This window comes from Rhinatrema bivittatum, chromosome 7, assembly GCF_901001135.1.
Source record: "Rhinatrema bivittatum chromosome 7, aRhiBiv1.1, whole genome shotgun sequence".
NCBI lineage: Eukaryota > Metazoa > Chordata > Amphibia > Gymnophiona > Rhinatrematidae > Rhinatrema > Rhinatrema bivittatum.
This window is the reverse complement of record NC_042621.1, coordinates 34354641-34381816: the sequence shown is the minus strand read 5'-3', so window position 1 is coordinate 34381816 and position 27176 is coordinate 34354641. Positions and strand designations below refer to the sequence as shown.

Here is a 27176-nt window from a genome sequence, read left to right as displayed (position 1 = left end):
TTGGACTTATGTACAGTCTCCTGAGGGTGAGTATCCGAAGGGAAGTCCAGGGGTGCTGAGGAGATGAGAAGCTGGAACCAGGAGGCCAACCGGAACTTCACCACTGGAAGCCCGAGGTTCCCCCAGGAGGAGCCCGTGAGGTCCCAAGCCGCTTGGACGTAGGCGAGGCCTCCTGGATGGAGCGGTTCAGATGAAGAAGAGCAGAAGGAAGGAACTAACCAGGATTCAGGGCAGGTGGCTGACAGCCGAAGGTGATGATGAACCAAAGTCAAGGCAGGCAGCGAGCAGGAGACCAGTCAAAGTCAGAAGCCAGAGGACAAGCCGGAGACAGAAGCCAGTGGACGAGCCGAAGTCAGAAACCAGAGGACGAGCTGAAGTCAGATACATGTGAGTACATCTGGAGAATTCTTCAGTGTATACCCTTAGGCAAGTTATTATATAAGTAGTTTAATTGCTGTGGTAATGATATTAAATGCAGCTTAAAGAAAATCTAATTTACAAGGTGACCTGAATTAATCATAAAGCTCTGTACTCGCTAACTGCATGTTAATGATTGAAACAATTTTATTTTCTTCCACTCCCTTTCAGATGATGATAAAGATAAAGAGGAAATATCTGGCATGAACCACTCTTTAGACCAGGGCTGTCAAGGTTAACTGGCCACAAAAATTCCAATCAAAACCTTTCATGTGCAATCCTCCCCACCTCTCCCCCACTCCAGTTTTCTCTCTGTCCACCTTATGTAGACCTTCTCTCTCACAAATTGGGCCAGTCCTGGTCGCAGCTATGGCAGCAAGCTATGAAGGAACAGGGGCCGAGGGCTGAGATAACACAAGCCAAGAAAAAAGTGGAACAACCAAATATGCAATATTTTGTAAAAGAATATCGATTTTTAAATGTTTAGGTGGGTATCATAAATGAGTCAAAACAATTGTGCTACTGCCAGCGCTCTATCAGTAGTTTTCTTCTATTTGCAATCAATTACCTGTTTTTTATATTTTTTTCAAAAGGTTCTTAGTGCAATTGCATTTGTTGAGCCAGCTGCCATCCTTTGTGCACAGTCTTGATTTGAAGATGGTTTTGACCTTTGTTTTTGTTTTGAAATCATTTTCACAAAGTACTTTTGAAAAAAATATTCAAAAAAAACTGACTGCAAGTAAATGATTAGAAAAGGAATAGAACTATTGACATAATGCTGACAATTGCTTTGACTCATCTATGATACCAACCTAAAAATCTATATTGTTTTACAAAATATTGTATATTTGGTTGTTTCTGCTTTTTTTCTTGTGTATAATTGAATGTGGTAGCAGTATTTGCCTTTTTCTTATTGCTTTTTTAAATGGGGAGTGAGGTGGATTATTTATAGGGGGTCATTTTGGCCACTCTACCTGGTCACAGCAGAAGTACTGCATTATGGTGACTCTATAGTTGGCAGACCAATTAAAACAAGGCATTATGGACTGTATGCTTGTCATCCCTGTTCTGGTCTCATTAATTCCACTTAGTGGTATTAGTTTCTTTCAAGATAAAAGGTTTATTTATAATATCTTTGTATAACCCTCCAATGTATATTTGCAATATAATTATTTCCTCTCCAACTTTTTTTGTTGTGGAAAATGGGCTTTGCTTCTTATGTTACATTTATTTACCCCTTCCTTGAAAGAATTTCAACCCAAAGTGGATTAACAGTCTAGAAACAGCTCAAATCCAATTTTCACTATGAATGTGGAACTGCTAATCCAACTACTGAAATAATTCATAACTGTTCAAATAATTCATATAACAAAATAATAAGAAACCACCCACAGCTACAAGCCCAAATGCTACCCCTAAATATTATCCTCGTGACACTTGTGAAGGAACTTTCAAGGGGATCACTCCTTAAGGTTCACCCTTTTGGCAGCAATCTGCAGCAGGGGTCACTTAATTGACTCCTGCAGATGATGATAGCGGGAAGGAGGTGGTGTCACAGCTGGCTGACCACCTGGAACAGCTGGAGAGCACACCACCAGGTCAGGATAAGGAGAACAATTCTGCAATTTATTACATAAGTGTTCTAATAGTTGCAGTGATGTAACATGCAATTTAAAGAACATCTAATTTACTAAGTGACCCAAAGGAATCTTAAACCTCTGTTATCCTTAACTGCATTTTAATAATGTAGGCAGGTTTTATTTTCTTATTCTTCCTCTCAGGCGAAAATCAAATTACCATGCATACTTTGCCTCACCTGACCTCTCCTCATCCCTGGGAGTGATCCTTTATCCTGTGGCTAACTGCAACTGTCTTGTGGGATAAAGGGGAGATTAATTTTCCATCCCAGATAGTTATCTGAGTAAATTGACCTCCCAGTAACCAGACGGAGGGTGCATGTGTACCAATTTCCAAAAGGAGCTGCAATCTTCAGCCTGTGGCCAAGGATTGTCACAGAGGTGGCTGGGCTAGTTGTGAAGGGGGTTTGGATAAGTGGTGGTGGTGGGGGGGGGGGGACATGTAGTTATGATTTGTAAATATATCCCCAATAGAGAAAAGTTCCAATTGAGCTGATATCCCAAAGGAACAGGAGGAAACTGCTAGGCCAAGAAAAAAAAATAGAATATGGTTTAAAAAAAGTTCATGCCAGACAAGAGGAACCGCCTCCTTCAAATAAAGAGATCCTTCATGGGAAGCAACACTTCAGAGCGAGACATCTCTTCTAAGGTTATCACTGTGCAGGTCAGTACCAGCAAACTGTAACTCGGAATTTTCACTGGAAATAGGGAATGGAAATGCTCGTTTTATGATCTTTTAATTTCTGAATAATTATGCTTACAAAGAAAATCGAGAGATCAGGAGTTATTTTATAATTTGTGATTTAATGAAGGAAGATAAGTTGCATGGAATGCTCTCCCTGGGAGAAAAAACCTGAACCATGGTATTAGGTGAAAAAATTAAAAACATTTGCAAAAGTATTTTTTTGTTTGTTTCTGTTTTTTTAGTAGAACTTATATCATTTTTAAGAACTAATTTATACTTCACTTGAATGAAGGTGCTGTAACTAATAGGCTGACTTCACAGTAGTGTGTGTAAATAGGGACAAGGGTTTCAAAGCACTGAGTCAAGTTTACTAAACAAAAAAGACATATGCCTATACATCCTTTATTTAACTGGCTGTTATAGATTTAATTTGTTTATTTAAAAGAAGATCGTAATGAGTTACAACAAAAAAAAATTATCATACACAGCAAAATACATACATTGGGTATAAAAATAAGCATGATCAGTATCAAACAAAACCTCACGCTGTTCAGTAAATATGTAATTACATAGGATCTGGGAGCTTGCCGTGCCGTGCAGGGCCTCTGTCAGGCCAGGAACAGCTTACCAGCACAGAGGGCTGACCCGAGGGGAGGAGCCAGACGCGCCTCAAAACCGGCGCGAGAGTGACTGGATGCCGGGAGCTTGCCGTGCCGTGCAGGGCCTCTGTCAGGCCAGGAACAGCTTACCAGCACAGAGGGCTGACCCGAGGGGAGGAGCCAGACGCGCCTCAAAACCGGCGCGAGAGTGACTGGACGCCGGGAGCTTGCCGTGCCGTGCAGGGCCTCTGTCAGGCCAGGAACAGCTTACCAGCACAGAGGGCTGACCCGAGGGGAGGAGCCAGACGCGCCTCAAAACCGGCGCGTGTGCGGCGCCCCGCTGCTGCCGGCGCGCCGCCAAAGCCGTGCGCACCTAAGGGGTGCGCACGGCTTGGTCCGGCTTAGTCCGGATTTGGACGGTCTAACAGAGGAAGCCTTGCAGACGGACTCCAACTACTGGGATCAAGGAAAAAGGAAAAAAGGTACAGAAACGTCTCTTTCTCATTTTGAAATTCCTTATAGAGCTCTCTGAGAATTATTATGCCAGCTAAACGAAAAGGCAAGGTTAGGGCCTTCCCCTCGGAACCCTTGCCTTCATTACTTCAACTTGAGATAGACCGTTTTATGCAGCAGTTAGGGAAAGAGGGTTCCGGTGATCCCTTTGGGAGCCCCTTGAAAGGAGAACAGGAGGCTTCCCAGGATGAGGCTTCCCTCAGTCCTGATTACAGACCGCCTCCAATCCAAAGTGGACCAGAAGGAGCTGTAGCAGCTTTGCCTACTGACAAAGTGTTACAAAAAGAAACATCTGGGGAAGTTGTTTTGGGACCAAATTCAGTGGGTAAACCCACGGAAGTAACCTCTAATGGAGGAGAAGGAACAACTACAGTGTCTGCAGGTTTACATCTAAACTTCCCCCAAACTGAAAATCCCATGGATAGGCACCCCTTAACAACTAGGCCCGAGACGGTCACACTAGGGGCTATTTGGGACTTGGTAAGTGGCTTGAATGCCACTGTGAATAGGTTGGAGGAGAAAATAGACTCTGTATCCTCCAATTTACAACAACAATTACATGGTACACAGAGACAAGTTACCGAAATGACGACAAGAGTAGAAGAAGCTGAAAACAACATAAGAACTGTACAGTGTTTAAATAACTTAGTGGTTAAGGACCAGATTGCATGTTTAAACCGTTTGGAAATCCTTGAAAATAATATGAGACAACTAAATGTAAGGATTGTGAATTTTCCTAAAATAGTGGGAGAAATCCCATTTATTTCTTTGAAAAGATTTTTTACTGAGGTTCTAGGTTTTTCTGAGAATAATATTCCATCAACAAACTCTTGTTTCTTTGTAAAGAAAAGAACCTCAGATCCTGCTGTATCAATACCTAGTAATCTTACAAGTTTTCTAGAAAACTCTACCTTACAGGTAATAGATCGAAATACATTAATTGTTTCTTTATTAACTACAGCTGATGTGAGTAAATTAATGAAAGTTTACTTTCAGAAATTCCCAGTTACCTATTATGGACAAGATGTTAAAATCTTCCCAGATCTGGCCCCTTCCACACGTACAAAAAGAAAAGATTTTCTGGCATTAAGATCAAGGGTAACTGCACTGGGGTTTTCATATATGCTTAGATACCCTTGCCGTTGTATAATCAAGTGGGGAAATGAGACTTTTATCTTCTCCCAAATAGAACATCTAACCCAATTTGTAGAGGCAAGAGAGCCAACTGCCTCTTCCCCAATAGTACCCTGAAGTATCAGGTACAATGTAAAGGGAACTGCAATAACTGTACCATATGTAATAGAAGTATGGTTTTTCTTATTAATCTCCAAATTGTGATTTCCAATGATCTCAGGCTTTAATTCCTGAATATTATTTAATTTAGTTATGCAAAAGTCTAGTTTCCACAACATTTGCTGTATTTTGGTTGTGTATTTTCCTTAGTCAAATATTTCTGAGTATTGAAATTTAAATAGTATTGTCAAATGTTGAAATAAGGGTTGTATAAATTTATTGTATGTCTGTCGTAATGTATTATGACATGAAAATTGAGAAATAAATAATTAAAAAAAAAAAAAAAAAAAAAAAAAAAAAATTACATAGGATCTAATAATGATATGATGTTAATTAGAAAAAGCTTGTTCACATAGCCATGTTTTAAATTTTATTTTAAATGTATTGGTGTTAAGTGTTAGTCAAAGGTATTCAGGCATGGTATTCTATTTTAGTGGATCAGCTACTGAAATTGCACATTCACACACCTCGCTCAGATGAGCTTGACTATAGTTGGAACAAATATTAAGCCTTTGTTTGCAGATCTCGATGTATTTTAAGGGGTGTATATGTGGAAAGCAGCTCCTAGTCAGCAGTATTATTGAATGAAATAGTTTTGTAAATGACTGTAAAAATTTTATATTGAATTCTGAAATGGAATGCAAGCAAATGCAATGATGCCAACATGGGAGTGATGTGATCGTTATTTTGAACAGCCAGTTAATATGCAAATAGCAGACTTTTGTACCAATTGAAGAAGTGAAGTCATGTAAGCCTAACAAGAAAGATTTGCAGTAATCAAATTCGTAAAATATTTATTGCTGTAGCACTTTTCTAAAGTCATTGGAGTACATTAAAAAAAAAAACCGCACACATGTCCATGTGCGTATGGTTCCTGGTACGCACATGTTATAAAATAGGATTCCCCGAGCATGCATGTCCGGGCGAATGACCTCTTCCGCATGCAGGGGGGTATTTTTTAATTTACTTGCGGCGATGCAATTTCTGTTTTTCCCAGTTCCCTCCCAGATCACTCCAATAAAGGAGCGGACTGGGAGGAAACTTCCCTAACTCTATCCTTCCTCCCTCTTCCCCTCTCCTCCCCAACTCCTAAACTACCCCTATCTATCCCCAATTTTTTAATTTTTCTACTTACGGCTCCTCTGTAGCAGAGGAATCTTCCATGCGCTGGCCGGCTGCCAGTTCGCGCTTCCTCGGAATAGCGTCTAATGACGCTGTCCCAGCCCTCCCCTCCCCACCCAGACCACGGCCCCAGGCTCGCCCCTTTCCGGAGGCCTGGCACTTTGTGGCGTATCAGGGGTTACATGCGTGGTCAGGCCTTTTAGAAAATGCGCATGCAGGGCCTGGCCATGCGCATACCCCCTGAATTTTATGCACACGGGCCTTTTAAAATTTGCCCAAATAGTATCCAAGAGGGGATTTTATCTTCGTAACATTCTCTCAGTTTGTAATAACCAGTTTTATTAAGTTATGAATATGAGTTTTTATACTAAGATTAGAATCTAACAGAACCCCAGATTACGTACATAAGGGGAGATGGTAATTGACAATGTATGATTACCAATCATGAATTTGGGTAGTTCTTCAGAAATGGAATGTCATGTTAGATAAATGATTTCTGTTTTTGAAATGTTAAGTGTGAGACGGTTATGAAATAGCCATTTTTCGATGGCGAAAAGATATATTTTCAGATATTGCAGAACATTATTGAGGGAATTGGTGACTAGAAAAAAGCAAGTTTGCTTACCGTAAATGGTGTTTCCGTAGATAGCAGTTAGCCATGCTGTCGTGGGATCTGTCAATCAGGTCCGGGAGGCGGAGCTACCAAAGTGATGTCAGAGTTTTGCTCTGAGGCTGCGCATGGTTTCCCGTGCTTGGATCGACTCTCCTCAGTCTGTGATAAAGCAAGCGAGGTCGTAGGGTACGACGGTTGACTGTGCAGGGAGGTGGGCGGGTCAGCATGGCTAATTCATCCTGCTATCTACAGAAACACCGTTTACGGTAAGCAAACTTGCTTTTTCCCGTCGATAGGCTGAATTAGCTATGCTGTCGTGGGAGTCCGAAGCTCCCCAACATGCTGCATGGTATTATTTCAGTTAGTATCTTGCTTGCAGTGTGTTACCAATCATGTGCCAGTCGACCACACCTGCAGTTCCTTTAATGAATGCAATAATGTCCTTCCCAATTTGGCATCTTCTGCTGTCTGCTGGTCCAAGCAGTAAAGGGAGGTGAATGTGTGAAGAGACGCCCACGTGGCAGCTTTGCATATGTCTAGCAGTGGAACATGTTTCAAATGAGCCAGCGAAGCTGCTACTGCTCTGGTTTGATGAGCTGTAGGACAAGACGGTAATTCGATCTGCTGTTTGTTGTAGCAGAAAAGTATGCACTGAGTAATCCAACTAGAAATAGTTCGTTTAGCTACTGGTAGACCAGGAGCATTTGGACTGAAAGAGACAAATAGTTGTGAGACTCTGTTAGGGGATTGGGTTCGTTGCTTATAGTAAGCCAATGCCCTCTTGCAGTCCAATGTGTGTAGAAGTTTCTCACGTTCGTTCTGATGCGGCTTCGGGCAGAATGTAGGTAATTCAATAGATTGGTTGAGATGAAATTGAGATACCACCTTCGGTAGAAAGGTAGGATGGGTCCAAAGGAACACTTTATCGTGATGAAACTGAAGATATGGAGCATAATGTACCAAGGCTTGTAACTCACTGACTCGGCAAGCTGAGGTCACCGCAACTAGGAAAACCATTTTCCAGGTGGGGTATTTGGGATGTGCCGCGTCCATTGGTTCGAATGGGGCCAGCAAAAATTGTTCCAGTACCAGATTGAGGTTCCATGGTACGGGGGGGGGTTGTTATTGGAGGCCCCCGAGGAATCACGAAACCATTGGATGATGAGAGACGGGATGCCCCTCATGTAGACGGTGAAATGCAGCTATAGCACTAAGGTGGACTCGAACAGAAGCCGTGGCAAGGCCCGCTACATGCAGTGTATGTAGATACGTGAGAAGAATGTTCGGGGGGCATGTGAGTGGATCCGCCCCATTTGAGGTGCACCACGTTGCATATCATTTCCATTTGAATTGGTAACTGCGTCTTGTGGACGGCTTCCTGGAGGCCAAAATTACATTTTGTACTGAAACTGAGAATCCCTGTTCAGCAAGAAGGATCCGCTCAATCTCCACGCTGTTAGATGTAAGGAGGCATGGAGTGGGTGCAGGAGAGAGCCTTCTTCCTGCGATAGTAGGTCTTCTTGATTTGGTAAGCGGAATGGCTCCGCTGTGGACAGCTGGAGTAGGTGCGTGTACCACAACTGACGCGGCCACGCGGGTGCTATCAGAATCAATTGTGCTTTGTCATGCATGTATTTTTGCAATGTTTTGGTGATAAGAGGAATGGAAGGAAACGCGTACATTAAGGATTCTGTCCATGGAATGAGAAAGGCATCCTGGGAGGTCCTGTATGGGCTCTGCCAGACTGAGCAGAAGCGAGGCCGTTTCCAGTTGGCTTCTGTGGCAAAGAGGTCTATTGTCGGTGTTCCCCACCTGCGGAATATTTCCTCTGCTATGACTGGGTTGAGAGACCATTCGTGGAGGTGAAACACTCTGCTCAATTTGTCTGCTCTGGTGTTGGAGATTCCCGGTAAGTAGGTTGCTTGCAACTGAATTGAGTGTTTGCCTGCCCATGATAGAATGGTGAGGGCTTCTTTGCAGAGGATCCATGAGCCCGAGCCGCCTTGTTTGTTGATGTAAAACATGACTACTTGATTGTCTGTGTAGACCATCACTCGATGACCTCGAAGGTGAGATACAAAGGTCTTTAATGCGTAGCGTATCGCTCGAAGCTCTAAGAGGTTGATTTGATACAATTGCTCCTGTTGAGTCCACAGACCTTGTGTCTGCAGGTGATCTAGGTGTGCCCCCCATCCTTTGCGGGAGGCATCCGTGGTGAGAACGGCATTGTGAGGTAACACCTTTGCTGAGTGTCAGTACGCGTAGCTACCAGTCGAGTTTGCTGCACATGGCTGGTGTGAGAGACACCCTCTTCATCAATGGTTGGGAATGTTGGTGCCATTGGCGTTTGAGATCCCATTGAATGTGGAGCATGTATAGTCTGGTTGAAGCCAACACATGAATGGCTGCTGCCATGTGGCCCAGCACTGTTAGAATTTGCCGTGCCTTAAAGCGTCGGGGTACATCGTAAGCTCAGGAAGAGCTGATGCATCGTGGTCCGTCTGTCACGTGGTAGGAACACTCTGTGTTGTATCGTGTCCAACAGGGCTCCTATAAACTGAAGCCATTGGGTCGGCTGCAGATGGGATTTTCCGTAGTTGACGATGAGGCCCAACTGGTCGAGATGGAAGATCATGTCCTGAAAGTTCTTCTGGAGCGTCTGAGGGTCTGACGCTATCAGGAGCCAATCATCCAGATAAGGAAAAATTATAACTCCCCGTTGACGGAGGAACGCCACCAGCACCGCCATGCACTTGGTGAATACCCTGGGTGCCACTGAGGCCGAAGGACAGTACCTTGTATTGGAAGTGCTGGTCCTGAACTTAAAAGGATAGGTATTGCCAGGAGGAAGGATGCATTGGAATATGCGTGTATGCATCCTTGAGATCCAAGGAACACATCCAAGCCGTGGGAGGAATCAGGGGTAGGATGGATTTGAGGGATATCATCTTGAATTTTTCCTTGACTATGAACGTGTTGATGTCTCTGAGATCCAAGATTGGACGGAGCCCCCCAGATTTCATTGGAATGAGGAAATATGGGGAGTAGAACCCCCGTGTCATGGTTGGATGGAAGGATTTGACGGATTGCCTGTTGATGAAGTAAGGTCGACACTTCTTTCTGCAACTGCATGAGGCCCCCTGGATGTCAGATGGGGCAGGGATGGTAAACTCAGGAAGGGGATTTGGTACCCAGAACGGACGATATCCAGTACCCACTGATCCGATGTGATCGCTTCCCACTGCGGAAGGTGACCTGTTATGCCTTCTGCTAAAACCTTTTGTGATGGTGGCAGAGCGAAGTCTAAAAATATGGGTTGGACTTTGGTGCGGTAGGTGGCGGTTGTGCTGCTTGATGCTGGGGGTGCTGACGGCCTCTGCAATTTTGAGGGGCTTGTGGTTGCTGCCGAGGAGGAGGTTGATACGGCGGAGTCTGATAAGAATTGTATGGACGGTATGGAAGTCGTTGAAAGGATGATCTCCTGTTTGGGGTATAGTAGCCTCTCAAGGTAGTGTAGGACTGAGCGACGGTGAGAGATTGTACTGCTACCGATTGTTCCTTTAGACAGGTATTAAGACATGAAAAAAAGCAGAAAATCTTTGGAGGAGCTGCCATCATTATGATAATGAAGCAAGCATGACTGATCATCTGACCTCCTGCCTATCTGATCTTCAAGAAGCAGTTTGCCATAAACACATTTCTGGGAACATTTTGTTTCCTCCACAACCTTCGGTGAAACAAGTAGATTTTAACAAGCTGAACACAAATATGCATTTATTATGTCTGTATCATGTACCATTTGGACCCATAAAGCAAGAAGGGAGGTGATCTATGAAAGCCGTAATGTTTGTTGATATCATGTACCATTTGCTGCAATCAAGAACTGGCCACAACCCCAGGGGCTGAAAGCCCTCCAACGATTCCTGGGGTTCGCCAACTTTTACCGACAATTCATTCCGCATTACTCTCAGAAGGTGGCTCCTCTAACTGCGCTCACCAAGAAGGGGGTCTGCCAAAAATTGGCCGACTACGGCCATACAAGCCTTTCTTGACTTAAAAGAAGCATTCCTCCAGGACACCTGCCTACACCATCCTGATCCCCAGCGTCAGTTCATTGTCGAGGTGGATGCTTTGGATACAGCTGTGGGGGCAGTTCTAAGCCAGCTGTCGACCAAGGGTAAGCTTCTGCCCTGTTCATTCTACTCTCGTAAATTTTCCTCAGCTGAGAGGAACTATGGCATTGGAGACAAGGAGCTACTGGCAATTAAGCTGGCTTTCGAGGAGTGGCGTCAGTGGCTGGAGGGAGCGCAGCATTCAGTCATCGTTTACACCGATCACAAAAATCTCGAGTACTTGTGTCGGGCCAAACGCCTCAATCCGCAGCAGTCGTTTCAACTTTTCCCTTCGATACCGACCAGCAGCAAAGAACATCCGAGCGGACGCACTCTCTCGGACATCCGAACCTGAAGATGCACCTAACCCAGCTCAATACATCCTGGATCCCGCCAGGGTCTTGATGGCAGCTGCTGAAGTGGTCCCAGCGGGTAAGACGGTGGTTCCGACACGGTCTCGAAGGAAGGTCTTAGCCTGGGCTCACGATTCGCTGACCGCCGGACATCCAGGGATTCACCGGACTCTGGAACTCCTGACCGAATTTTACTGGTGGCCTCGAGTGAAGGAAGATGTGCGACAGTATGTCCAGTCGTGTCCCAACTGTGCTCAACACAAGCCATTTCCTGGATGCCCCTGGGGACTTTTACAGCCGCTGCCCACTCCTACGGAACCGTGGACGCACCTCTCCACCGACTTCATTGTGGATTTGCCTGTTTCTGATGGGAAGACTGTGATCTGGGTTACGGTCGACCGTTTTTCTAAGATGGCTCACTTTGTGCCCCTCACCAAGCTACCCTCGGCGCTAGAACTGGCCAACCTCTTTGCCCAGCATGTATTTCGTTTACATGGTTTACCATCGCATATTTCCTCCGACCGTGGGCCGCAGTTTACGGCTAAGTACTGGAGATCCTTGTGCAGGAAATTTGGGGTACGCTTGGACCTTACTACAGCTTTCCACCCACAGGCCAATGGCCAGGTCGAGCGGACCAATCGGACATTGAAGGCCTTTCTTCGAGCATTTGTTGGGGACTTGCAAGATGATTGGGTCACCCTCCTCCCTTGGGCCGAATTCTCCTATAATCGTCATAAACATTCAGCTACCGGCCAGTCCCCGTTTCAACTGGTTTATGGAAAGATCCCTCGGCCTCCTCTACCGTTGCCTCTATCAGTCTCCTCTCCGACAGCCCAGCTCACCGCCCAGCAGCTACACTCCTTGTGGACTTCCACTCAAAAGAAGCTCCAACTTGCCTCGGCTAAAGCGAAAAAGTATGCCGACCGCCGCAGACGGCCGGCTCCGGTCTTCATCCCTGGCAGTAAAGTTTGGTTAAGTACCAAGAATCTTCAGCTACGGCTCCCGTCCATGCGCTTAGCTCCCAAGTTTGTGGGCCCATTCACAGTTTTGTAGCGGGTAGGGGCAGTATCCTACCGCCTACGTTTACCTTCCACGCTGCGGATACATAACGTATTTCACGTATCCTTGCTTAAACCGTTGGTGCTTTCCTCATTCCATGACAAAACCCCAGCACCTACCACCACCGAAGCTGAAGCAGACGGCGTTTATGCGGTGAAGGAGGTTTTGGACATCCGATTTCATCATCGCCGGTGGGAATACCTACTCTCATGGGAGGGGTACGGTCCTGAGGAGAATTCCTGGGAGCCGTCCTCCAATATTTTGGACAAGAATCTCCTCCACCAGTTCCATCTCGACCACCCTAGTAAGCCCCGGCCTCCAGGGAGGGGGCGTAGGAGAGGGGGTACTGTTGTGGTCCCGGGCCGTGCCCCGGTCCCTCCACCTACCTCGGGGGCGGCCCGGGCCGTTTCGTAGGTTCCCCGGGCCTGCAGGCCCTTCAGCACGTCTCTCCCTCCTCGGGAGAGACGTCGACGGTTCGGCGCGGCTGGCCCCGCCCCCTGTCGCACGTGCATGGGGAGGAGCCTTCCTTAAAGGGGCCAGCGCGGGAAAATCATGTTCAGCTGCTGTACCTGTGGATGACGTCAGACGCCTTCAGGGTATATGTACCCTGCATCTACTTCACTCCAGTGCCTTGCAACAAGGTTCCTAGAGTTGGTTTGTGCTGCTGTGGTCTTGGTTGTCTTCGTCCTGCTGTTGATTCTTCTGGCTCTGACCCTTGGACTGGCTTTGGATCGTTCTTCTGGCTTGACCCCTGGACTGGCTTTGGATCATTCTTCTGGCTCTGACCCTGGACTGGCTGCGGACCGCTCTCTGGATACCGACCCCTGGACTGGCTGCGGACCATCCTTGGACTCCGACTCCTGGACTGACTTCTGGATTTCCCACAACCTGCTGGAGGCGCCAGCCGTCAGGAACCACGACCTGCAGGAGGCGCCTGCATCCGGACCACCCGCATCCTCAGGAAGTCGCCTAAGTCCCAGCGGCCGTGTCCCTACGGGCTCCTCCTGGGGGGATTTCGGCTTCCAGGGTGAATCTCCTAAAGTCCCAGCGGCTGGACTCCTAAGGGCTCCTCCCGGGGGAGTACCGGTCTCCAGGGCGAAGAATCTTCTTCCTCTTCGGTCCAACACCGTCCATCCGTCCAGTGAGGGTCTCGTCCTTGGTCGTAAAAGACTTCACCGTAGACCAGAGCGTCAGCCAGCACCGAGCTTCCGAACTGCCTCCTGGTTGGGACATTCGCTGTGGACCTCCACAGTACTCCATCTTCTGTTCCAACCAGCCCAAGGGTCCACGAACATAACACCTAGAATTCTTTGCTCAGTTATATAGCAAAAATCCAGCTATCTGCTCTGTTCAAATTGATACTTACCTGAACAGTGTGACCCTTCCAACTCTTACGGAACAGCAACATTCATTATTGGAAAAAGAAATTACCCCTATGAAGTGCTATATGCTATCCAAAATCTTAAGGCTAGAAAGTCTCCTGGCCTAGACGGCTACACAGCCAGGTTTTACCAAAACTTTTCTATACAAACAGTCCCTCTTCTTACAAAAATGTTTAATTCACTTCACGGTACTTATTCTTTCTCACCTAATTCTAATATTGATAGCATTACCATCATAGCCAAGCCTGGCCGAGATCCAACAGTCTGTGGCTCGTACTGCAATATATCTTTAATAAATATTGAGCTAAAAGTTTTTGCAAAAATCTTAGCAAACAGACTAAATGTATCCACCCGGATCAAGCTGGCTTTGCCACTGGCCGAGTGGCCGTATGGTCGCAGACAATGTGCGAAATATTGTGGATCTGATATGGTGGATATGGCTCTCAGTTGATGCTGAAAAGGCGTTTGACCTTATTCATTGGCCATTTTTATTCAAAATGTTAGAAAAAATGCAGTTTGGTCAAACTTTTATTCACTGGCTCGACAAACTCTACGACTTGCCTCGGGCTTGTATAAAAGTTAATGGTAGCTACTCAGACCTCTGTACAGTAGAATGGGGAATAAGGCAGGGATGCCCCCTTTCTCCTCTCCACTACTTTTTAGAGCTGTTTGCCTCTAAGGTGCTGTGCAGGAACCGTCTGTTTTTGCCATCCTGCTCCATTCGTGTTCCCAGATGTTTATGACCTTAAACCCTTCTCTCTTTAGCAAATCCACCTTGATTTGTGTTTTTAGTTCAGAAACCCAAAGGTGTCAGCCATTAGGGGGTTCTGTGCTCCTTCCTTAAAACAAACGGTACAGCCGTGTTATTTATTTATTTATTTATTTCAAATTTTTATATACCGGCATTCGAGACAGCAGTCACATCATGCTGGTTCACATAAAACAGGGGTGCATAGAAAACATAACTATAACAAAGGTGCTGAAAAGGCAGTTACATATAACAGGGTGATAAGAACTTGGATGAGAAGGAAGAGAAAGGATAGGTTATTAAATTACATATGTAAAACAATAGAATGGATAACCAAGGTGTAGTTGGAGATTAGTTGACTATGTTGGCGTCCGGGAAGGCTTGTAAGAATATCCAGGTCTTTAGTCTTTTTTTGAAGGTTGAGATGCAAGGTTCTGTTCTGAGATTTGAGGGGATGGAGTTCCATAACGGAGGGATGGCTGTAGAGAAAGCCCGGTCTCTTAGTGTGCAGTGTCTGGTAGATTTGGACGGTGGTACCTGTAGCGATCCCTTGTATGCATCTCTTGTCGGTCTTGATGAGTTGTGTAGTCGGAGGGGGATCTGTAGGTCGATGGGAGCCAGTTGGTGGGTGATTTTGTATGTGGTGAGAATGGCCTTGTATATTATTCTAAAGTGTATAGGTAGCCAATGGAGGCTCTTTAGTATGGGGGTTATGTGGTCCCTTCTCCTGGTATTTGTCAGAATTCGTGCAGCTGCATTTTGCACCATCTGGAGCGGTTTAGTGTATGAAGCGGGAAGGCCGAGTAGGATGGTGTTACAATAGTCTAATTTTGAAAAAATAATTGCTTGTAGAATGGTTCTAAAATCTTGGGCATGGAAAAGAGGTCTAATTCTTTTCAGCACTTGTAGTTTGTAGAAACAGTCTTTGGTGGTTTTGTTAATAGTGGCTTTGAAATTCAGGCGATTATCAATTAGGACTCCTAGGTCTCTCACTTGTGTGATTTTTGGCGTGGCTTGTTGTGCAGAGGTGATGGTGTTATTTTCTGAGGCGATGAGCAGGAGTTCAGTTTTGCCGGAGTTTAATACCAAATTTAAGCTGGTGAGGAGGAGTTTAATTTTTTGAAGGCATGTATCCCAGTAAGCCAGAGTTTTTGCGAAGGAATCCTTAATGGGTATCAGGACCTGGATATCGTCCGCGTAAAGGTAGTGTTTGAGGTTGAGGTCGGTGAGAAGTTGGCATAATGGTATAAGGTAAATGTTAAATAAAGTAGGAGACAGGGAAGACCCCTGTGGGACTCCTACTGACGACAGATGTTGAGAGGATTCTTTGTTCTGTATCTTGACCTTGTATCCTCTATTGCTGAGAAATGATATGAACCAAGATAGTGCTGTGCCTGAGATGCCTATGGAGGCTCTGGTTAATGAGTAAGGCATGATTGACGGTGTCAAAGGCTGAAGAAAGGTCCAGTAGGATCAGTAAGAAGGCTTGCCCTTTATCGAGGCCCAGGATGAGGTGATCCGTTAAGGAAATGAGGAGGGACTCCGTGCTTAGTGTTTTGCGGAAACCGTATTGTGATGGGAATAGGAGGTTGTTTTCTTCAATGTAGTTTGAGAGTCGGGTGTTCACCAGTTTCTCCATAATCTTAGCTATGAAGGGGAGGTTGGCGATAGGTCTGTAGTTGTTTGGGTCATTAGGATCTAGATTAGGTTTCTTCAGTAATGGTTTGAGAGAGGCCAATTTTAGGTCATCTGGGTAAGAACCTTGTGTTATTGAGCAATTTATGATGTCTGACAGGGATTTGGAGATGGAGTCAGGAATTGATAGAAGCAATTTCGAGGGGATGTGGTCCGAAGGGTGAGAAGATGGTTTCATTTTCCGTAGAATACCTTGGATCTCGATGGAAGAAGTTAGTTCCAGTTCTAAGCGGGAATTTTTGAAGGTAGTCTGAGGTGGTATAGAAGTAGATGCGGTGTTAGAGGGCAGCTGAGTTAGAAGTTTGCTGATTTTGTTATTGAAAAATAGCGCTAGTTCTTCCGCTTTAGATTTGGCTTGGTTGAGAGCGATTTCTGATGAGTTTATTTGAGTGAGGTTGGAGACGTAGCTAAAGAGGGCTTTAGCGTCGAAGATTAGGTGGTGGATCTTGGATGCGTAGTGGTTCCTTTTGGATCTTAATGTATTGGATTTGTATTGGTGAAGAGTAGATTTATAGGTAGATAGAGTGATGGTGCATGGGTTTTTACGCCATTTAGCCTCATTTTGTCTTAGCAATAATTTAAGCTTTCTTAGCTCTAGAGTAAACCATGGTTGTCTTTTGGACGAGTTGGGGTGAGGTTTTTTTGTTGTTAGGGGGCATAGCTTGTTGGCTATCGATTCCGTGATGTTGTTCCAAGATCGAAGCGCTGAATTCGGGTTGGTGAAGTCTACTTGGGTGAGATGTGATAATAAGTGATTGCTAAGATCTTCTGTGGTGCATGTTTTCCTGTAAGTAAAGCAATGTGAGGGTATGCGAGTTGGACTGGTATCTTTTATTGAGAATGAGGAAGTTATGAGGGAGTGATCTGACCATGGTACCTTCGTGCAGGTTGGGTGCTGGACCAGTTTGATTGCTGTATTGATGAAGATAAGGTCTAACGTGTGTCCCGCTTTGTGTGTGGGTTTGTTAACTAGTTGAGTGAAACCTAAAGCGGAGTATGCTGTGAGTAAGGCTTCGCAGTTGGGTGATAATTTGGCGTTGTCGATGTGCAGGTTGAAGTCACCTAAGATTATCGCTGGGGCATCTAGATTGATAAGGGAGGTAGTTAGTTCGACCAGGGGAGATGCGTCTGTTTCCAGTAAACCTGGAGGAGCGTAGAGAAGTAAAATTTGGAGTTTGTCTGATGTGAAGAAGCCAAATTCGAGTTTCGAGTCGGTATTGGAGGAGTGTTGAGTGAATCTGAGGACCTTTTTTGTAGCTAGGAGGATTCCTCCTCCTTTTTTTTTTCCCTGACGTGGGATGGAGAAGAAGTTGTATGTCTCTGTGGGTAGTTGGTTAATTATTGCAGTGTCTGAAGGTTTGAGCCATGTCTCAGTAATTGCGCATATGTCCGGTTTCACATCGATGAGATAGTCATTTAGTATTACTGATTTTTTAGTTAGGGATTGTGCATTGAATAGTGTTAACGTAAATAGTGTGAGGCCTAGCATTTGGGTAATGGGAGTGATCATGATTGGAGAGATGGATTTAAGGTTCTGGTAGTGGGCGTGTCAAGTTGAATGTCCTTTGGAAGGTGGACCGTGAGGGAGGATTGGGATTGGAAAGGATGGAGACATTCTTCTTAGTTTGCTGGACTGGATGCTGGAGTGGCTGGACTGGATGCTGGAGTGGCTGGACTGGATGCTGGATGCTGGAGTGGCTGGACTGGATGCTGGAGTGGCTAGACTGGATACTACGGTGGCTATAACGGGTAGTGGCTTTAATGCAGGCAGTAAGTATCGTAGGGGTTCAGCACTTTTACTGTTTGTTACTATTGTATTATTGAGGCTGTAGTCATAGGCTGTAGTCACTTTCATGACTACAGCCTATGACTACAGTTGAATTCAAACGCTGTGTGCACCCCATCGATACAAAGGTAGCCATGAGAAAACAGAGGCCCACCTGTACTTCTCCACCTTATAGAGCATGTCTGATTTGTATGTTCTCCTTGGCCACCTTATACCTCAGACACTGGATGCTGGAGGTTGAATATATCCTTGGTCTGCCTGTGATAATTATCTGGGAGGGTTAGCACTAGAGTTTTGGGTTTTAAAAACATAAACCTATATATGGCCATGCACGCCAATGCCAGTGTTATGTATTTGAGCGGTCTATACTGCTTTTTTATACATTTATGTTGTCGCCCCGGTATTTCTTCTTCTTCTTCTACGGTCATATCTCTTTCACTTGCACGATTTTTTCTCTGTACAGGACACAGGTCGGACACAAAATATACACGTCCTGTCGGCAATAATAGGCCAATTCTTTCTGTAAGTTGAACATTTTATCCTTGTTCTCATTATACTACTGTGTAAAGGTCTCCTTCTCATCAGGCATCGTGCTTTCAATGCCATAATATTTTTCTTTGGGCATTGTGATCATGTAATTTTGGTTTTACTTGGTGTTAAAATATTGGGGGGAAATAACCCTTCCAACCTTCAAAACCCATGGTTTGCAGGAGCTTGCTCAGTTTCATGGGGAGAAAATTCAAACAATCTATAAACCGAATTCCCAGGGTTTCAACTAGGATTTGTAAAGGTTTAGTGCTCTGAGCTAGCAAATGGTCTAGCTCAGATTCTGTCTCCATCTTTTCTTTTAGCAACTGGCTTTCTATAAAATACCCGCCATACCCCTTGCAATTGTGAGCTATGAAGGTGTAGTTTCTGAATCTTTTGGCGATAAAAGTCCTAATAAAGGCAATGAGACTATCTGGTAGGGGTGTGCATTCGGATTGACCGCATTAGTAAAACGCAACTCATATTTTTTTTTTACTTAAAAAATTGATTCGACATAAACGATCGGATTTCCCACATATCGAACATAGATATGTTCGATATGTGGGAAATCGCGATTGTTGAGCCAAAATAAAAATATAAACCCCCTCACCCTCCTTAATCCCCCCCCCCCCCGACTTACCACAACTCCCTGGTGATGGAGCGAGGAGTGAGGACGCCATTTCTGCAATCCTTGGCGAGAAGCATGTGATGTCGGCGGCACGTCGAGTGACGCCGGCGTCACGTGATTCCCGGCTCGTTCGCGCCGGACGGCTCATTCGGCCCAAAAAGAACTTTTCGCCAGCTTGGGGGGGTCAGGAGGCCCCCCCAAGCTGGCGAAAAGTTCTTTTTGGGCCGAACGAGCCGTCCGGCGCGAACGAGCCGGGAATCACGTGACGCCGCGTCACTCGACGTGCCACCGACGTCACATGCTTCTCGCCAAGGATTGCAGAAATGACGTCCTCACTCCTCGCTCGATCACCAGGGAGTTGTGGTAAGTCTGGGGGGGGGGATTAAGGAGGGTGAGGGGGTTTAAATTTTTTTTTTGCACATATGTACATATACCCAACTCATTGGATTTTTTTTATGTCCATATTGGCCGCAAGTGGGACCCCCTTTCGGACATAAAAAATATGAACATAAAATTTTGCTCTGCACATCCCTACTATCTGGGCCCATAAATTCTCAGTTCCGTTCTTGGTAAAGATCAATGGCAAAGATGTAATTGGTTTTGTGTACCCCCATTTCCTGCATACATTCACAGTCATAAAATATGTACCAGAAATCCACATCAGACCCCTCCAAGTTCTACAAAATGCCGCCGCCAGAATCATCACCAACAACAAAAAATCCTCCCACATCACACCTACCCTCAAAGAACTCCACTGGCTACCCATCACACAAAGAATCCATTACAAAACACTCACCCTCATGCACAAAAAAATACACAACAACAAAATGAACTGGCTAAACAACGCAATACATCCACACCCCACACAAAGAACCCTCAGATCCACCAACACTGGCCTCCTAGCCATCCCCAATCTCAAATCTGCACACCTCAACGCAACCCGCAAACGAGCCATAACAATAGCGGGACCCACCCTATGGAACACCCTCCCCACCTGTCTCAGAAATGAACCATCACTGCAAACCTTCAAAAAACACCTAAAAACATGGCTGTTTTTAAAAGCCTTCCCACCCGACCCTTAACCTGCCCGAACGCAACCCACCTCATCCCATACTCAAGTCTTCTCACCCCCCTGAATCCCTCACTCCGCTACTTCCTCCCACCCCACCTTCCCCCCTCCCTTCCCTCATCCCCCCCACCTCTATTCCTAAATTACCTACCCAACAAGTCCCTTATCCCAATTTTATTTTATCAACAACACATTCATGTACATATGTTATTTTCTATAACCTTTTGTTATATCCTATAACCTTTTGTTCCATGTACCACTGTTATAATATGTTATAATTGTTTTTTGTAAAATAGGGCGGACTACGCCCTATTCCCTTGGTTATCTGGAAACCGATGTGATATCTCGATTGAATGTCGGTATATAAAAGAAATAAATAAATAATAATAATAATACTTTTCTAATGTTTTTGGCTTGCCTATCTTTATCATCAAGCACAGATGTCTCTCACTTTTCAACAGCTGTTCGCCACACTGCTTTCAGCGCTTGCTCTTACACCGGTGTTTCTTTTCTGTGTACAATTCGCATTTATCCCACAATATTTTAATCAAGCAATGAACCTCTTTCTTGGCGTCTTGGGCCATGTGTTTTATCTAAACATTCTTTGGAGCAACAATACAACCTGAAGTTAGGACATTGTTGTTCCACACCCACGTTATTTACACATGTGTCTCAAACAAAGGCAGCATAACCCTTACAATTATGACCATGACTGTTCAGTGTCAGGCATAGTTACAAACGTTTTGCACCCCTAATAACTTCTTGATTTCTATTACACCATAGTAATGGTCATCGTGGAGTAAAAGAAATATGGTTTTGTCAAATTGTTGGGAATCCCCGCCGCAGCCAGGTCCCCCTACCTCTACCGGCAGACACCGGCTCCAGTCTCTCGTCGCGGTGGTCTGAGGCAGGCCGCTCCGGGGCTCTTCATGTGGCAGACGCCACCAGCTGCTTCTGGGGATCTGCCCCCCCCCCCCCCCCCCCCCAGGTGCATGCGTGGCCAGGACAAACTTTTGTGTTCAAAGATTTTTATTGTTTTATACAAACCAAACAATAGAACATTGGGTCAGCAGAGTGTGGACTCTGAAACTCTGCCAGACCCTTACAAAGGTCATTTAAGTATAGCACCAGGAACACTGCTGTCCCATCCACCCCACCCCCCACCCCTCCAGCCCTCCCAAACCCTCAACTCCCCCAACATGCCATGCTGTGAGTTCTACATAAATGAGGCTCTGCAGATGATCACCAGACCAGAAACATTGGAGAGAAAAAGATAGTCAAGCGTTCAATATTAAACTCCTGGACCTGTGTGGTAGTGCCTGAAGATAAGGGTCCCAGACTTCCAAGAATCGTCTGCGTAGCTTGGGAGAGGTGCGGGATGCCAGGTCTTCCATCCACAACAGATGATGTAAGTGATTCCGCCATGTCCAGAATGATGGAGTCTCTGTGCTCTTCCAGTGCAACAAAATCACCTTTTTCCCCACCAAGCATGCCTTCAGAATGAGAAGACGGGAACCCCCTCTTCGAACCGACAAACTCGGTACACATCCAAAGAGAAAAAAGAGTGGAGTAATGGGAAACAAGAGCCCAAGTAAGTCCATAAGATAACATGCAATACGGCCCCAGTATCTCCTAATTGGGGGGGCATGCCCAAAAGGAATGGGATAAGGTACCATGGCCTCAGTGACACCTGTCGCAGGTGGCTGACAAAGAAAGTTTTGAGTAAAATGCAATCTGCCTGTGACATAGGCTCTACGCAGAAATTTGTACTGCATCTCCTGGTAATACATACTCCCTGTGATTTGTGATACTCGCCGAAAGCATGCTCGGAGAATAGAGACCGTTACTACAAACACTCCATCCTTATTCCAACGGTCTACCAGAACCGAATATGGCTCTTGGTGGTGCAGTTTTACAAGAGATTTGTAGTAAAGAGACAAGGATGGGGGTTGCGTGGTTTCTAACTGAAAAAACTCCGCCACCGAGTGGAAAACTCTGGGGGTTAAGGTATCTAAAGGCAAAGATCTAATATAATGTTGGATTTGTAAGTATGAAAAGACCTGTAGTGGACGCAATTGATATAAGTCTCGGAGTTCTTCAAAAGACATTAGGTGCCCTTCCCCATTCAGTAAGTGGCCCAGCTGAGTGATACCCCTCTCTCGCCAAAGCTTAAATCCTGCTGTCTGAGAGCCCGGATCGAGGTCCCCATTCCCTTGGATCGGCAGTAGGTACACACACATCTGAGGGGTGCCGAGAAGTTTAGTCATCGCAGCCCAAGTCTGCTGGATAGGCTTTATCGACGGGGACTGTACCAAAACTGATGGGAGCGTGTGTGAGGCAGCCTGCAATACGTATTTTAAATCAAACGGGGCCACCAGGGCTTGTTCGGCTGTAACCGTAACATAGGTGGATGCTAGAGATGTGAATCGTGTCCTCGATCGTCTTAACGATCGATTTCGGCTGGGAGGGGGAGGGAATCGTATTGTTGCCGTTTGGGTGTTTGAAGTATCGTGAAAATCGTGAGCCGGCACACTAAAACCCCCTAAAACCCACCCCGACCCTTTAAATTAAATCCCCCACCCTCCCGAACCCCCCCAAATGCCTTAAATTACCTGGGGGTCCAGCGGCGGTCCGGAACGGCAGCGGTCCGGAACGGCCTCCTGCAATTGAATTGTGTTGTCTTCAGCCGGCGCCATTTTTCAAAATGGCGGCGCAAAATGGCGGCGGCCATAGACCAACACGATTCGACTGCAGGAGGTCGTTCCGGACCCCCGCTGGACTTTTGGCAAGTCTTGTGGGGGTCAGGAGGCCCCCCCAAGCTGGCCAAAAGTCCCTGGGGGTCCAGCGGGGGTCCGGAAAACGATCTCCTGCCGCGAATCGTTTTCCGTACGGAAAATGGCGCCAGCAGGAGATCGACTGCAGGAGGTCGTTCAGCGGGGGTCGTTCAGCGGGGGTGAAAGTGGCCCTCAAGCCTCCAGCAAACAGTTTGGTGCATATCGGAGCCATGAGGTCACGTTGGGCAGCCAGGTTCACCAAGAAATCTTGAAAAACAAAATTTTGTGGTTGTCATAGGACAGTGTTTTACCAGCTCATGTCGCCTGCAGGATTTCAGTTTTATGGGCAAAATTAAAATTTTTTGCCAGGACCACCCTAGGTCTGAGGTCAGAATCCCATTTGGGCCCAATACGATGCGCCCTCTCTATACGGAGAGGGCCATGTGCACAGGAAATATTTAATTCTTTATTCAGCCCGCCCTCCAGAAATGCCGACAGCCCACGTTCCTCCAGAGTCTCAGGCAGCCCCAAGAAGCAGAGATTAGATCTCTTTGATCTATTTTCAAGATCTTTGAGTCGCTCAGTATGTTTTTCTACCTGTGCTTTGAGTGCCGCTATGTCAGCTTGGGCCATGTGTCCGCCATGACACCCGCTGAAACCCGCTGTTCGAGTTCTATGAAGTGGGCCTCATAGCCCGCGAAAGCGTCGGTGAGCTCAGTCAGTTTCCCAAAAATGATTTTGAGTTCGAGCAGCTCCGAGATTGCAATTTTGACTTTCGAAATCGCTGCTTTGGATGGCGACGCCGGAGATTCCTGCGCCATGCTTGACGGCACTTCCGGGTTTCGGGGCCTTTCGTTATCTTTGTCTTTCTTCGCCAGATGGGATGTCATCGCCGATGCTGAAATAATTGCCGAGGCACTGGCAGCCAAACTGAGGTAGGAGAGCTCCAAAAAATCTCCTTGTAGACGTGTGGATGGGATTGGATATCCGAGGCCAGGCGCTGTGCGAAGAGCTCACATCTGCCCTCGACAATGCATCACGTGATCTCCAGGACAAACTTTTAAAGGGGCCGCAGCGGGAAACCTCAGCCCGGCCCCCAACGAAGACGTCATCATCAGGGGCTAAGCCCACTCCACTCCACCATTCCTTGCCTTGGCAATGGGTCAGCTCTTTGGAGAGTCTAGTTGCTGCGTTCCTGTGCGCCTGCTTGTTCCCGTTCCTGTTCCTGCATTCCTTCTGTTCCTGATCTCCTGCTCCTGTTCCCGTGGTTCAACTTCCTTCTCATGGTTCCTAGTCCTTGGATTGTCTTCTCGGTTCTGACTTCGGCCTGGTTTCCTGATTCATTAGTTTGCTGCCTGTCCTGACCTTTGGCATGTTCCTGGTTCCTGCTTGTCTTCTGCCTACCCCGACTTCTGGCCTGGTTCCTCGTGCTGCTTCTTCGCTGCCTGCCCTGACTCCTGGACCATCCTTGTTTATCTGGACCTCTGCCAGCCTCGACCCAGACCATCAACTCTGCTTTCTTCCATGGATATCTCTACACCAGGAGAACCTTGCCTAATACTTGCTGGCCCCGGCACCCAAGGGCTCAACCTGAGGGGAACAAGGGCTGGTGTAGGTGAAGTTCCTGTTGGGTCTCCTGGTCCGGTACCACCTCCCGGCTACGAGGTCCACTGGGAGCCTTCACTCGGTGGGATTTCCAGCTCTCGTGCCGGCTCAAGGGTCCACAGTGCTAACAGTTTGCCAAGGCCATGGAACCGGCGGACCTCTCCGGACTCCAGGCCATTCCGGGTCTGGCTCAATGTCTACAACAGCAACAGCATTGTCTGGACCTCTTGGTGGCCATGGTTGAGTGCCTGGCGAATCGCCTGGACTCAGCTCCCCAGCCCGAGGCTCCGCCACCACCTCCCATTCCAGTACTGGCGCATTCTGCCTCCCTGCATCTTCCAGCACCAGCCCGTTACTCTGGGGATCCTAAGCAGTGTGTGGTTTCCTCAACCACTGCTTTATGCACTTCTCTCTCCAGCTGGCGCAATTCATGTCAGACCAGGTCAAGATGACTTATATCTTGTCCTTATTGGATGACAAGGCCCTGGCTTGGGCCTCCCCCTTTGGGAGCTTGGTGACTCCCTGCTTGGGGACCTCCCATGGTTCATCCACACTCTTCGACGAGCCAGCTCGACTGTCCACAGCTGTCATGGAGCTCCTCCACCTATGCCAGGGATCCTGACCCTTGGTAGACTACGTAGTCGAATTTCACACCCTGGCATTGTAGCTGGGCTGGCAGAAAGACAGCCTTCGAAGTATTTTCCTTGAGGGTCTGGGATCAAGGATGAGCTCGCTGCTCGCGAGCTCCCCGAAGACCTAGAGTCTTTGATTGACCTGACCGGGTGGATTAACCACCGTCTACAGCAGCGTGCCTGAAAACTGAAACCCAGCTGTAGGCCTATACCACTGGCACCTTCCTTCTCATGACTGCTGGCTCCACCTTCTCCTTCGGAGCACACCTCTTCATGTGTTGAAGAACCCAAGCAGCTGGGTTGCAGCCCTCTTACCCTCAAAGAGAGACAGCGGTGTCTCGCTTGGCCTCTGCCTCTACTGTAGTGGCAAGGACCACTTGTTGGCTCAATGAACAGAACGACCAGGAAACTCCCAAGCCTAGACGTCACAGGGGAGCTGACCCTAGCCTGTTCGAATCCTGCTCCCCAATGCACTGTTCCTGTGTCCCTTATGTACTTGGGGGGATCCTTCCCTACGCTGGCATTCATCGACTCTGGAGCCGGAGGGAACTTCATTACAATCGATTAGGTGGAACAGTTACAGCTCCCAGTATTACCGAAGATCACACCACTATGAATATCCTCCATTCACGGGAATCCACTTCCTTGCCAAGTCACCACTGTTACTGCTCCAGTATCCCCCCTCACTGGGATTCTCCACGAGGAGGAGATCACTTCTTTATTTTGGAGAAGGCTATTCACCCCATAGTGTTGGGGCTACCCTGGCTCCAGATCTCCCTGCGTGTAGATTGGGAAACTCTTCAAATCACTGCCTGGGGTCCTGCATGCTTCTCATCCTGTTTGCCAGAATTACCCCGGTTCCGACTACCTCTGGCTACCACTTCCCTGGCTCTTCCAGCTCACTACGTGGACTTCACAGATGTGTTCTCAAAGGAGAAAGCCAAGACTCTTCTTGAGCACCGGCCATTTGATTGTGCTATAGACCTCTTGCCCAATACTACTCCTCGAGGACGAGTTTACCCCTCGTCTCTTCCTGAAACTCAAGCGATGTCACAATACGTCCAAGAAAATCTGAAGAGGGGGTTTATTCGACCTTCAACCTCTCCGGCAGGAGCTGGTTTCTTCTTCGTAGCCAAGAAAGATGGCTCCCTAAGGCTATGCATAGACTACCGTGGCCTCAACGCCATAAACCGTCGGGACAGGTATCCTCTCCTGCTCATCCCAGAGCTCCTGGTCCGCCTGCAAGGGGCAAAGGTTTTTACAAAACTTGATCTCCATGGGGCTTACAATCTAGTCTGAATAAAGCCTGGCGATGAATGGAAGACCGCCTTCAGTACCCTCAACTGGCATTATGAGTACTTAGTAATGCCTTTTGGGCTATGTAACGCTCCGGTGGTCTTCCAAAACCTTATGAATGAAGTTTTTCGGGACATGCTCCACTCCAATGTGATCGTCTACCTGGACGACGTGCTAGTTTATTCCAAAGATCTTCCTACTCATCGCAAGGAGGTGCGACGTATTGTACAACGCCTCTGAGAACATCAACTCTTTGCCAAGTTTAAGAAGTGTCTGTTTGAGTGTGAGTCTCTCCCATTTCTGGAATATATAGTGTCAACCACAGGATTCCACATGGACCCCGAGAAGGTAGCGAGTATCCAGGACTGGCCGCGTCCTGTGGGGATCCGCGCCCTCCAACGGTTCCTCGGCTTCGCTAACTTCTACCGGCACTTCATTCCTCACTACTCACATATGGTAGCTCCTCTCACCGCCCTTACTAGGAAGGGTTCCAACGAACCTGAGGTGCTTAAGACATTCAAATAACTGAAACAGGCCTTCCTTCATGACTCATGCCTATGCCACCCTGACCCTTCGCTCCCCTTTGTAGTAGAGGTGGACGCTTCTGACTCAGCAGTGGGAGCTGTACTC

General features: G+C 46.8%; 1 protein-coding gene across 2 annotated transcripts in view; it reads left to right on the top strand.

The window, feature by feature from the left end:
* The first annotated feature begins 2496 nt into the window (after positions 1–2496).
* Positions 2497–27176, top strand: part of LOC115095045 (fatty acyl-CoA hydrolase precursor, medium chain-like) — a 249318-nt gene continuing 224638 nt past the window's right edge. For both annotated transcript variants that reach the window (XM_029608227.1, XM_029608226.1), the window contains exon 1: positions 2497–2718. The gene's annotated coding sequence lies outside the window, so the exon portion shown is untranslated. The remainder of the gene's footprint in view (positions 2719–27176) is intronic.